The 12,260-nt window shown below is 46.1% G+C and overlaps 1 pseudogene; it reads right to left on the reverse strand.

The window, feature by feature from the left end:
• LOC121839309 overlaps positions 1 to 12,260 on the reverse strand; it is a 72,770-nt pseudogene that overhangs the window by 35,427 nt on the left and 25,083 nt on the right.

Consider the following 12,260-nt stretch of genomic DNA (forward strand, 5'->3'; position numbering starts at 1 on the left):
ATTCAGAATTTCACTGTGAGGTCTACTACATCTGTTGTATTCGGCGCATGTGACAAATAAAGTTTGATTTGATTTGATTCAACTGCAAAGGAATGACTAAATTGACATGTGACAACATGGTAATAAAGAGTCGATTCTAGAGTTTAACCCAGAAATAGGACCCATGAGACTCTAAAGTGTTACATGACAGGCTGAGAGGTGAACATGACAGAACTGAGAGGTGAATATGACAGGCTGAGAGGTGAATATGACAGGCTGAGAGGTGAATATGACAGGCTGAGAGGTGAATATGACAGGCTGAGAGGTGAATATGACAGGCTGAGAGGTGAATATGACAGGCTGAGAGGTGAATATGACAGGCTGAGAGGTGAATATGACAGGCTGAGAGGTGAACATGACAGAACTGAGAGGTGAATATGACAGGCTGAGAGGTGAATATGACAGGCTGAGAGGTGAATATGACAGGCTGAGAGGTGAATATGACAGGCTGAGAGGTGAATATGACAGGCTGAGAGGTGAATATGACAGGCTGAGAGGTGAATATGACAGGCTGAGAGGTGAATATGACAGGCTGAGAGGTGAATATGACAGGCTGAGAGGTGAATACTGCTTCCATCACGTGGACTGGGATATGTTTCGTATTGCGTCAGATAACAATATTGACGAATACGCTGATTCGGTGTGCGAGTTCATTAGAACGTGCGTTGAAGATGTCGTTCCCATAGCAACGATTAAAACATTCCCTAACCAGAAACCGTGGATTGATGGCAGCATTCGCGTGAAACTGAAAGCGCGAACCACTGCTTTTAATCAGGGCAAGGTGACTGGTAACATGACCGAATACAAACAGTGCAGCTATTCCCTCCGCAAGGCTATCAAACAAGCTAAGCGTCAGTACAGACACAAAGTAGAATCTCAATTCAACGGCTCAGACACACGAGGCATGCGGCAGGGTCTACAGTCAATCACGGACTACAAGAAGAAAACCAGCCCAGTCACGGACCAGGATGTCTTGCTCCCAGGCAGACTAAATAACTTTTTTGCCCGCTTTGAGGACAATACAGAGCCACTGACACGGCCTGCAACGAAAACATGCGGACTCTCCTTCACTGTAGCCGAGGTGAGTAAAGACATTTAAACGTGTTAACCCTCGCAAGGCTGCAGGCCCAGACGGCATCCCCAGCCGCGCCCTCAGAGCATGCGCAGACCAGCTGGCCGGTGTGTTTACGGACATATTCAATCAATCCCTATACCAGTCTGCTGTTCCCACATGCTTCAAGAGGGCCACCATTGTTCCTGTTCCCAAGAAAGCTAAGGTAACTGAGCTAAACGACTACCGCCCGTAGCACTCACTTCCGTCATCATGAAGTGCTTTGAGAGACTAGTCAAGGACCATATCACCTCCACCCTACCTGACACCCTAGACCCACTCCAATTTGCTTACCGCCCAAATAGGTCCACAGACGATGCAATCTCAACCACACTGCACACTGCCCTAACCCATCTGGACAAGAGGAATACCTATGTGAGAATGCTGTTCATCGACTACAGCTCGGCATTCAACACCATAGTACCCTCCAAGCTCGTCATCAAGCTCGAGTCCCTGGGTCTCGACCCCGCCCTGTGCAACTGGGTACTGCACTTCCTGACGGGCCGCCCCCAGGTGGTGAGGGTAGGCAACAACATCTCCACCCCGCTGATCCTCAACACTGGGGCCCCACAAGGGTGCGTTCTGAGCCCTCTCCTGTACTCCCTGTTCACCCACGACTGCGTGGCCACGCACTCCTCCAACTCAATCATCAAGTTTGCGGACGACACAACAGTGGTAGGCTTGATTACCAACAACGACGAGACGGCCTACAGGGAGGAGGTGAGGGCCCTCGGAGTGTGGTGTCAGGAAAATAACCTCACACTCAACGTCAACAAAACTAAGGAGATGATTGTGGACTTCAGGAAACAGCAGAGGGAACACCCCCCTATCCACATCGATGGAACAGTAGTGGAGAGGGTAGCAAGTTTTAAGTTCCTCGGCATACACATCACAGACAAACTGAATTGGTCCACTCACACAGACAGCATCGTGAAGAAGGCGCAGCAGCGCCTCTTCAACCTCAGGAGGCTGAAGAAATTTGGCTTGTCACCAAAAGTACTCACAAACTTCTACAGATGCACAATCGAGAGCATCCTGGCGGGCTGTATCACCGCCTGGTACGGAAACTGCTCCGCCCACAACCGTAAGGCTCTCCAGAGGGTAGTGAGGTCTGCACAACGCATCACCGGGGGCAAACTACCTGCCCTCCAGGACACCTACACCACCCGATGTTACAGGAAGGCCATAAAGATCATCAAGGACATCAACCACTCGAGCCACTGCCTGTTCACCCCGCTATCATCCAGAAGGCGAGGTCAGTACAGGTGCATCAAAGCTGGGACCGAGAGACTGAAAAACAGCTTCTATCTCAAGGCCATCAGACTGTTAAACAGCCACCACTAACATTGAGTGGCTGCTGCCAACACACTGACACTGACACTGACTCAACTCCAGCCACTTTAATAATGGGAATTGATGGGAAATGATGTAAATATATCACTAGCCACTTTAAACAATGCTACCTTATATAATGTTACTTACCCTACATTATTCATCTCATGTGCATACGTATATACTGTACTCTATATCATCGAATGCATCCTTATGTAATACATGTATCACTAGCCACTTTAACTATGCCACTTTGTTTACATACTCATCTCATATGTATATACTGTACTCGATACCATCTACTGTATCTTGCCTATGCTGCTCTGTACCATCACTCATTCATATATCCTTATGTACATATTCTTTATCCCCTTACACTGTGTATAAGACAGTAGTTTTGGAATTGTTAGTTTGATTACTTGTTGGTTATTACTGCATTGTTGGAACTAGAAGCACAAGCATTTCGCTACACTCGCATTAATATCTGCTAACCATGTGTATGTGACAAATAAAATTTGATTGGATTTGATTCGATTTGAATATGACAGGCTGAGAGGTGAACATGACAGGCTGAGAGGTGAATATGACAGGCTGAGAGGTGAATATGACAGGCTGAGAGGTGAATATGACAGGCTGAGAGGTGAATATGACAGGCTGAGAGGTGAACATGACAGGCTGAGAGGTGAATATGACAGGCTGAGAGGTGAATATGACAGGCTGAGAGGTGAACATGACAGAACTGAGAGGTGAATATGACAGGCTGAGAGGTGAATATGACAGGCTGAGAGGTGAACATGACAGAACTGAGAGGTGAATATGACAGGCTGAGAGGTGAACATGACAGGCTGAGAGGTGAATATGACAGGCTGAGAGGTGAATATGACAGGCTGAGAGGTGAATATGACAGGCTGAGAGGTGAATATTACAGGCTGAGAGGTGAATATGACAGGCTGAGAGGTGAATATGACAGAACTGAGAGGTGAATATGACAGGCTGAGAGGTGAATATGACAGGCTGAGAGGTGAATATGACAGGCTGAGAGGTGAATATGACAGGCTGAGAGGTGAATATGACAGGCTGAGAGGTGAATATGACAGGCTGAGAGGTGAATATGACAGGCTGAGAGGTGAATATGACAGGCTGAGAGGTGAATATGACAGGCTGAGAGGTGAATATGACAGGCTGAGAGGTGAATATGACAGGCTGAGAGGTGAATATGACAGGCTGAGAGGTGAATATGACAGGCTGAGAGGTGAATATGACAGGCTGAGAGGTGAATATGACATAACTGAGAGGTGAATATGACAGGCTGAGAGGTGAATATGACAGGCTGAGAGGTGAATATGACAGGCTGAGAGGTGAATATGACAGGCTGAGAGGTGAATATGACAGGCTGAGAGGTGAATATGACAGGCTGAGAGGTGAATATGACAGGCTGAGAGGTGAACATGACAGAACTGAGAGGTGAATATGACAGGCTGAGAGGTGAATATGACAGGCTGAGAGGTGAATATGACAGGCTGAGAGGTGAACATGACAGAACTGAGAGGTGAATATGACAGGCTGAGAGGTGAATATGACAGGCTGAGAGGTGAATATGACAGGCTGAGAGGTGAATATGACAGGCTGAGAGGTGAATATGACAGGCTGAGAGGTGAATATGACAGGCTGAGAGGTGAATATGACAGGCTGAGAGGTGAATATGACAGGCTGAGAGGTGAATATGACAGGCTAAGAGGAGAACATGACATAACTGAGAGGTGTGTGTTATCTCACTGTAGCACGGCTCGAGGCGTGGGTCGAGCCAGGAGGTGGTTTTGTTCTTGTGGTTGATGTAGTAGATCTCTCCCTCAGAGGTGCCGGCCTGTTCCCAGCCGTCAGGGAGAGGACCTGAGAGAGACAGGCACATACACAGGGAGATTAGGCTGCGGCTGGGCAGACAGGGTGTGTGTGGTGATTCTGCTAAGGTGTCTGTGCAGCGTGTGGAAACAGAAGGAGGGATGTAATCACAGAGTGATACTGAATAGATCCGCAACAGCTAGTTTCAGGAAACCCACCAATAAAGACAGAAAGTAATCTGGATGGGTGTGTTCAACATCTGTTCAAAACCTAACTATGAGCAGCCGATAAGGGGTCCAAACAATATGTCACTATCAGACCAAATAGAGATGATTAGAAGCTCAAATAACAACCGTTATTGAATGAATAAAGTCACAGATTTTAAATTAATATACAGATTATTCGATTTGAGCCGTCTCAGTTGGTTCACTAACATGACTCTAGTCAGTGAGCCGTCTCAGTTGATTCACTAACATGACTCTAGTCAGAGAGCCGTCTCAGTTGGGTCACTAACATGACTCTAGTCAGTGAGCTGTCTCAGTTGATTCACTAACATGACTCTAGTCAGTGAGCCGTCTCAGTTGATTCACTAACATGACTCTAGTCAGAGAGCCGTCTCAGTTGGTTCACTAACATGACTCTAGTCAGTGAGCCGTCTCAGTTGATTCACTAACATGACTCTAGTCAGTGAGCCGTCTCAGTTGGTTCACTAACATGACTCTAGTCAGTGAACTGTCTCAGTTGGTTCACTAACATGACTCTAGTCAGTGAGCCGTCTCAGTTGGTTCACTAACATGACTCTAGTCAGTGAACTGTCTCAGTTGGTTCACTAACATGACTCTAGTCAGTGAGCCGTCTCAGTTGATTCACTAACATGACTCTAGTCAGAGAGCCGTCTCAGTTGGGTCACTAACATGACTCTAGTCAGAGAGCCGTCTCAGTTGGGTCACTAACATGACTCTAGTCAGTGAGCCGTCTCAGTTGATTCACTAACATGACTCTAGTCAGAGAGCCGTCTCAGTTGGTTCACTAACATGACTCTAGTCAGTGAGCTGTTTCAGTTGATTCACTAACATGACTCTAGTCAGAGAGCCGTCTCAGTTGGTTCACTAACATGACTCTAGTCAGTGAGCTGTTTCAGTTGATTCACTAACATGACTCTAGTCAGTGAGCCGTCTCAGTTGGGTCACTAACATGACTTCTGTCTCTGTCGTCTAGTTCTACCTCTCTCTTAACCCACCTATGAATAGTCTAGTTCTACCTCTCTCTAACCCCACCTATGAATAGTCTAGTTCTACCTCTCTCTAACCCCACCTATGAATAGTCTAGTTCTACATCTCTCTAACCACACCTAGGAATAGTCTCATTCTACCTCTCTCTAACCCCAAATAGGAATAGTCTAGTTCTACCTCTCTCTTAACCCACCTAGAAATAGTCTCATTCTACCTCTCTCAACCCACCTAGGGCAAATTCCACTAGGACACCAACTGAGACAGCTCACTGACTAGAGTCATGTTAAGATGAAACAGTCAGAGGTCACCACATAGCTTCAGCATGTAAATCAACTAGAAAGATGTGTTGGCATCGAGTAATTGTCTCTGGCCCCCTCCCAGTTAGGGGGAGTGAGGAGCTCTACAGCAGAGTCTCACATCTCAATCGCTGGTTGAAAACTGTTTTCTGCCCCTCCCAAAATATAGAATTTGTAGATAATTGGCCCTATTTGTGGGACTCACCCACAAACAGGACCAAGCCTGGCCTGTTGAGGAGTGACGGACTCCATCCTAGCTGGAGGGGTGCTCTCATCTTATCTACCAACATAGACAGGGCTCTAACTCCTCTAGTTCCACAATGAAATAGGGTGCAGGCCAGGCAGCAGGATGTTAGCCATCCTGCCAGCTTAGTGGAGTCTGCCACTAGCACAGTCAGTGTAGTCAGCACAGCTATCCCCATTGAGACCGTGTCTGTGCCTCGACCTAGGTTGGGCAAAACTAAACATGGCGGTGTTCGCCTTAGCAATCTCACTAGAATAAAGACCTCCTCCATTCCTGCCATTATTGAAAGAGATCGTGATACCTCACATCTCAAAATAAGGCTACTTAATGTTAGATCCCTCACTTCCAAGGCAGTTATAGTAAATGAACTAATCACTGACCATAATCTTGATGTGATTGGCCTGACTGAAACATGGCTTAAGCCTGATGAATTTACTGTGTTAAATGAGGCCTCACCTCCTGGTTACACTAGTGACCATAACCCTGCGCATCCCGCAAAGGCGGAGTTGTTGCTAACATTTACGATAGCAAATTTCAATTTACAAAAAAGAAAACAAAATGTTCGTCTTTTGAGCTTCTAGTCATGAAATCTATGCAGCAACTCAATCACTCTGTATAGCTACTGTTTACAGGCCTCCTGGGCCATATACATATATATCATTGAGTTCCCTGAATTCCTATCGGACCTTGTAGTCATAGCAGATAATATTCTAATCTTTGGTGACTTTAATATTCACATTGAAAAGTCCACAGACCCACTCCAAAAGGCTTTCGGAGCCATCCTCGACTCAGTGGGTTTTGTCCAACATTTCTCTGGACCTACTCACTGTCACAGTCATACTCTGGACCCACTCACTGTCACAGTCATACTCTGGACCTACTCACTGTCACAGTCATACTCTGGACCTAGTTTTGTCCCATGGAATAAATGTTGTGAATCATAATGTTTTTCCTATCGGACCACCATTTTATTACGTTCGCAATCGCAACAAATAATCTGCTCAGACCCCAACCAAGGAGCATCAAAAGTTGTGCTATAAATTCACAGACAACACAAAGATTCCTTGATGTCCTTCCAGACTCCCTCTGCCTACCCAAGGACATAAGAGGACAAAAATCAGTTAAACCCCTAACTGAGGAACTCAATTAAACCTTGTGCAATACCCTAGATGCAGTTGCACCCCTAAAACATTTCTCATAAGAAACTAGCTCCCTGGTATACAGAAAATACCAGAGCCCTGAAGCAAGCTTCCAGAAAACTGGAACGGAAATGGCACCACACCAAACTGGAAGTCTTCTGACTAGCTTGGAAAGACAGTACCGTGCAGTATCGAAGAGCCCTCACTGCTGCTCCACCAAACTGGAAGTCTTCTGACTAGCTTGGAAAGACAGTACCGTGCAGTATCGAAGAGCCCTTACTGCTGCTACACCAAACTGGAAGTCTTCCGACTAGCTTGGAAAGACAGTTCCGTGCAGTATTGAAGAGCCCTCACTGCTGCTACACCAAACTGGAAGTCTTCTGACTAGCTTGGAAAGACAGTACCGTGCAGTATCGAAGAGCCCTCACTGCTGCTACACCAAACTGGAAGTCTTCTGACTAGCTTGGAAAGACAGTACCGTGCAGTATCGAAGAGCCCTTACTGCTGCTACACCAAACTGGAAGTCTTCAGACTAGCTTGGAAAGACAGTACCGTGCAGTATCGAAGAGCCCTTACTGCTGCTACACCAAACTGGAAGTCTTCTGACTAGCTTGGAAAGACAGTACCGTGCAGTACCGAAGAGCCCTTACTGCTGCTACACCAAACTGGAAGTCTTCTGACTAGCTTGGAAAGACAGTACCGTGCAGTACCGAAGAGCCCTCACTGCTGCTCCACCAAACTGGAAGTCTTCCGACTAGCTTGGAAAGACAGTACTGTGCAGTATCAAAGAGCCCTTACTGCTGCTACACCAAACTGGAAGTCTTCCGACTAGCTTGGAAAGACAGTACCGTGCAGTATCAAAGAGCCCTCACTGCTGCTACACCAAACTGGAAGTCTTCCGACTAGCTTGGAAAGACAGTACCGTGCAGTATCAAAGAGCCCTTACTGCTGCTACACCAAACTGGAAGTCTTCCGACTAGCTTGGAAAGACAGTACCGTGCAGTACCGAAGAGCCCTCACTGCTGCTACACCAAACTGGAAGTCTTCTGACTAGCTTGGAAAGACAGTACCGTGCCGTATCGAAGAGCCCTCACTGCTGCTCCATCGATCATCCTATTTTTACAACTTAATTGAAGATAATAAGACCAATCCGAAATGTATTTTTGATACTGTCGCAAAGCTAACTAGAAAGCAGCATTCCCAAGAGAGGATGGCTTTCACTTCAGCAGTAATAAATTCATGAACTTCTTTGAGGAAAAGATCATGATCATTAGAAAGCAAATTACGGACTCCTCTTTAAATCTGCGTATTCCTTCAAAGCTCAGTTGTCCTGAGTCTGCACAACTCTGCCAGGACCTAGGGAGACACTCAAGTGACTTAGTACTATATCACTTGACACATTGATGAAAATAATCATGGCCTCTAAACCTTCAAGCTGCATACAGGAACCTATTCCAACTAAACTACTGAAATATCTGCTTCCTGTGCTTGGCCCTCCTATGTTGAACATAATAAACGTCTCTCTATCCACCGGATGTGTACCAAACTCACTAAAAGTGGCAGTAATAAAGCCTCTCTTGAAAAAGCCAAACCTTGACCCAGAAAATATAAAAAACTATCAGCCTTTATCAAATCTTCCATTCCTCTCAAAAATTTTAGAAAAAACTGTTGCGCAGCAACTCACTGCCTTTCTGAAGACAAACAATGTATACGAAATGCTTCAGTCTGGTTTTAGACCCCATCATAGCACTGAGACTGCACTTGTGAAGGTGGTAAATGGCCTTTTAATAGCGTCAGACCGAGGCTCTGCATCTGTCCTCGTGCTCCTAGCCCTTAGTGCTGCTTTTGATACCACTGATCAACACATTTTGGAGAGATTGGAAAATTGGTCTATACGGACAAGTTCTGGCCTGGTTTAGATCTTATCTGTTGGAAAGATATCAGTTTGTCTCTGTGAACGGTTTGTCCTCTGACAAATCAACTGTAAATTCCGGTGTTCCTCAAAGTTCCGTTTTAGGACCACTATTGTTTTCACTATATATTTTACCTCTTGGGGATGTCATTCGAAAACATAATGTTAACTTTCACTGCTATGCGGATGACACACATCTGTACATTTCAATGAAACATGGTGAAGCCCCAAACATTGCAAAAATCAGAAACTTTCTGTCCAAAAATTAGAAAAATTCATCCATGCTTTTGTTACTTCTAGGTTAGACTACTGCAATGCTCTACCTTCCGGCTACCCGGATAAAGCACTAAATAAACTTCAGTTAGTGCTAAATACGGCTGCTAGAATCCTGACTAGAACCAAATAAATTGATCATATTACTCCAGTGCTAGCCTCCCTACACTGGCTTCCTGTTAAGGCAAGGGCTGATTTCAAGGTTTTACTGCTAACATACAAAGCATTACATGGGCTTGCTCCTACCTATCTTTCCGATTTGGTCCTGCCGTACATACCTACATGTACACTACGGTCACAACACGCAGGCCTCCTTACTGTCCCTAGAATTTCTAAGCAAACAGCTGGAGGCAAGGCTTTCTCCTCTAGAGCTCCATTTTTATGGAATGGTCTACCTACCCTTGTGAGAGACACAGACTCAGTCTCAACCTTTAAGTCTTTATTGAAGACTCATCTCTTCAGTGGATCATATGATTGAGTGTAGTCTGGCCCAGGAGTGTGAAGGTGAACGGAAAGGCTCTGGAGCAACGAACCGCCCTTGCTGTCTCTGCCTGGCCGGTTCCCCTCTCTCCACTGTGATTCTCTGCCTCTAACCCTATTACAGGGGCTGAGTCACTGGCTTACTAGGGCTCTTTCATACTGTCCCTAGGAGGGGTGCGTCACTTGAGTGGGTTGAGTCACTGATGTGATCTTCCTGTCTGGGTTGGCACCCCCCCTTTGGGTTGTGCCGTGGCGGAGATCTTTGTGGGCTATACTCGGCCTTGTCTCAGGATGGTAAGTTGGTGGTTGAAGATATCCCTCTAGTGGTGTGGGGGCTGTGCTTTGGCAAAGTGGGTGGGGTTATATCCTTCCTGTTTGGCCCTGTCCGGGGGTGTTCTCGGATGGGGCCACAGTGTCTCCTGACCCCTCCTGTCTCAGCCTCCAGTATTTATGCTGCAGTAGTTTATGTGTCGGGGGGGCTAGGGTCAGTTTGTTATATCTGGAGTACTTCTCCTGTCCTATCCGGTGTGAATTTAAGTATGCTCTCTCTAATTGTCTTTCTTTCTCTCTCTCTCTCTCTCTCTCTCTCTCGGAGGACCTGAGCCCTAGGACCATGCCTCAGGACTACCTGGCATGATGACTCCTTGCTATCCCCAGTCCACCTGGCCGTGCTGCTGCTCCAGTTTCAACTGTTCTGCCTGTGATTATTATTATTTGACCATGCTGGTCATTTATGAACATTTGAACATCTTGGCCATGTTCTGTTATAATCTCTACCCGGCACAGCCAGAAGAGGACTGGCCACCCCACATAGCCTGGTTCCTCTCTAGGTTTCTTCCTAGGTTTTGGCCTTTCTAGGGAGTTTTTCCTAGCCACCGTGCTTCTACACCTGCATTGCTTGCTGTTTGGGTTTTAGGCTGGGTTTCTGTACAGCACTTTGAGATATCAGCTAATGTACGAAGGGCTATATAAATAAATTTGATTTGATTTGATTTGAAACAGCAAGCAATGCAGGTGTAGAAGCACGGTGGCTAGGAAAAACTCCCTAGAAAGGCCAAAACCTAGGAAGAAACCTGTTTGAGGTTTTAGGCTGGGTTTCTGTACAGCACTTTGAGATATCAGCCGATGTACGAAGGGCTATATAAATACATTTGATTTGATTTGATTTAAGCCCTTGAATGCTCCAAAAGAACCCACTATGTTGTCAGTGCAACATAAACACAACTGCGTGCGTGTGTGTGTGTGTGTGTGTGTCCTGACCACTAGCTGGGCTCATGATGTTCTGCTGCTGGACTGGTACAGGGCTGGTGGGAGGGGCCTGGTTCATCTGTAGGAGGGCCTTACGAGGGTCCAGCCAGGTGGTCGACTGGTCCAGATGGCTGCACAGAGAGAAGAGAAGAGTCCATCACTGAACGAAATGAACAAATAACTGTCATGAAACTTTCATGAACTTTTTAAAAACGTTCATGGAAAATGGAATCAAAAACTGCAAGAAGAGTAGAGTTATTAAGAGCATAAAATATCTGATGATTCTTCTACAGGGCCCACAACTTATTTCAGGAGAAAGAGAAAACTGTGAAGCTGATTTGAAGCTGAAAAGTATATTGTCCAGACGCCATCTCTGTAAATGACGGTCCATATCACTGGACGTCACATTATACTCTATATGGAGCTTCCCTTTAGGGAGGGAACCCCACAAACTGAACGACTGTATAGAGCTTCCCTTTAGGGAGGGAACCCCACAAACTGAACTACTGTATAGAGCTTCCCTTTAGGAAGGGAACCCCACAAACTGAACTACTGTACAGAGCTTCCCTTTAGGGAGGGAACCCCACAAACTGAACTACTGTATAGAGCTTCCCTTTAGGGAGGGAACCCCACAAACTGAACTACTGTATAGAGCTTCCCTTTAGGGAGGGAACCCCACAAACTGAACTACTGTATAGAGCTTCCCTTTAGGGAGGGAACCCCACAAACTGAACTACTGTATAGAGCTTCCCTTTAGGGAGGGAACCCCACAAACTGAACTACTGTACAGAGCTTCCCTTTAGGGAGGGAACCCCACAAACTGAACTACTGTACAGAGCTTCCCTTTAGGGAGGGAACCCCACAAACTGAACTACTGTATAGAGCTTCCCTTTAGGGAGGGAACCCCACAAACTGAACTACTGTACAGAGCTTCCCTTTAGGGAGGGAACCCCACAAACTGAACTACTGTATAGAGCTTCCCGTTAGGGAGGGAACCCCACAAACTGAACTACTGTATTTTCTTCCACACACTGGAATTTACAAGTTTATTATAACGTTACGAAACAGAGAATATGTCCCAAATGGCACCCTGTTATGTATTTAATGCACTACTT

The sequence above is a fragment of the Oncorhynchus tshawytscha genome, linkage group LG14 (assembly GCF_018296145.1).
Source record: "Oncorhynchus tshawytscha isolate Ot180627B linkage group LG14, Otsh_v2.0, whole genome shotgun sequence".
NCBI lineage: Eukaryota > Metazoa > Chordata > Actinopteri > Salmoniformes > Salmonidae > Oncorhynchus > Oncorhynchus tshawytscha.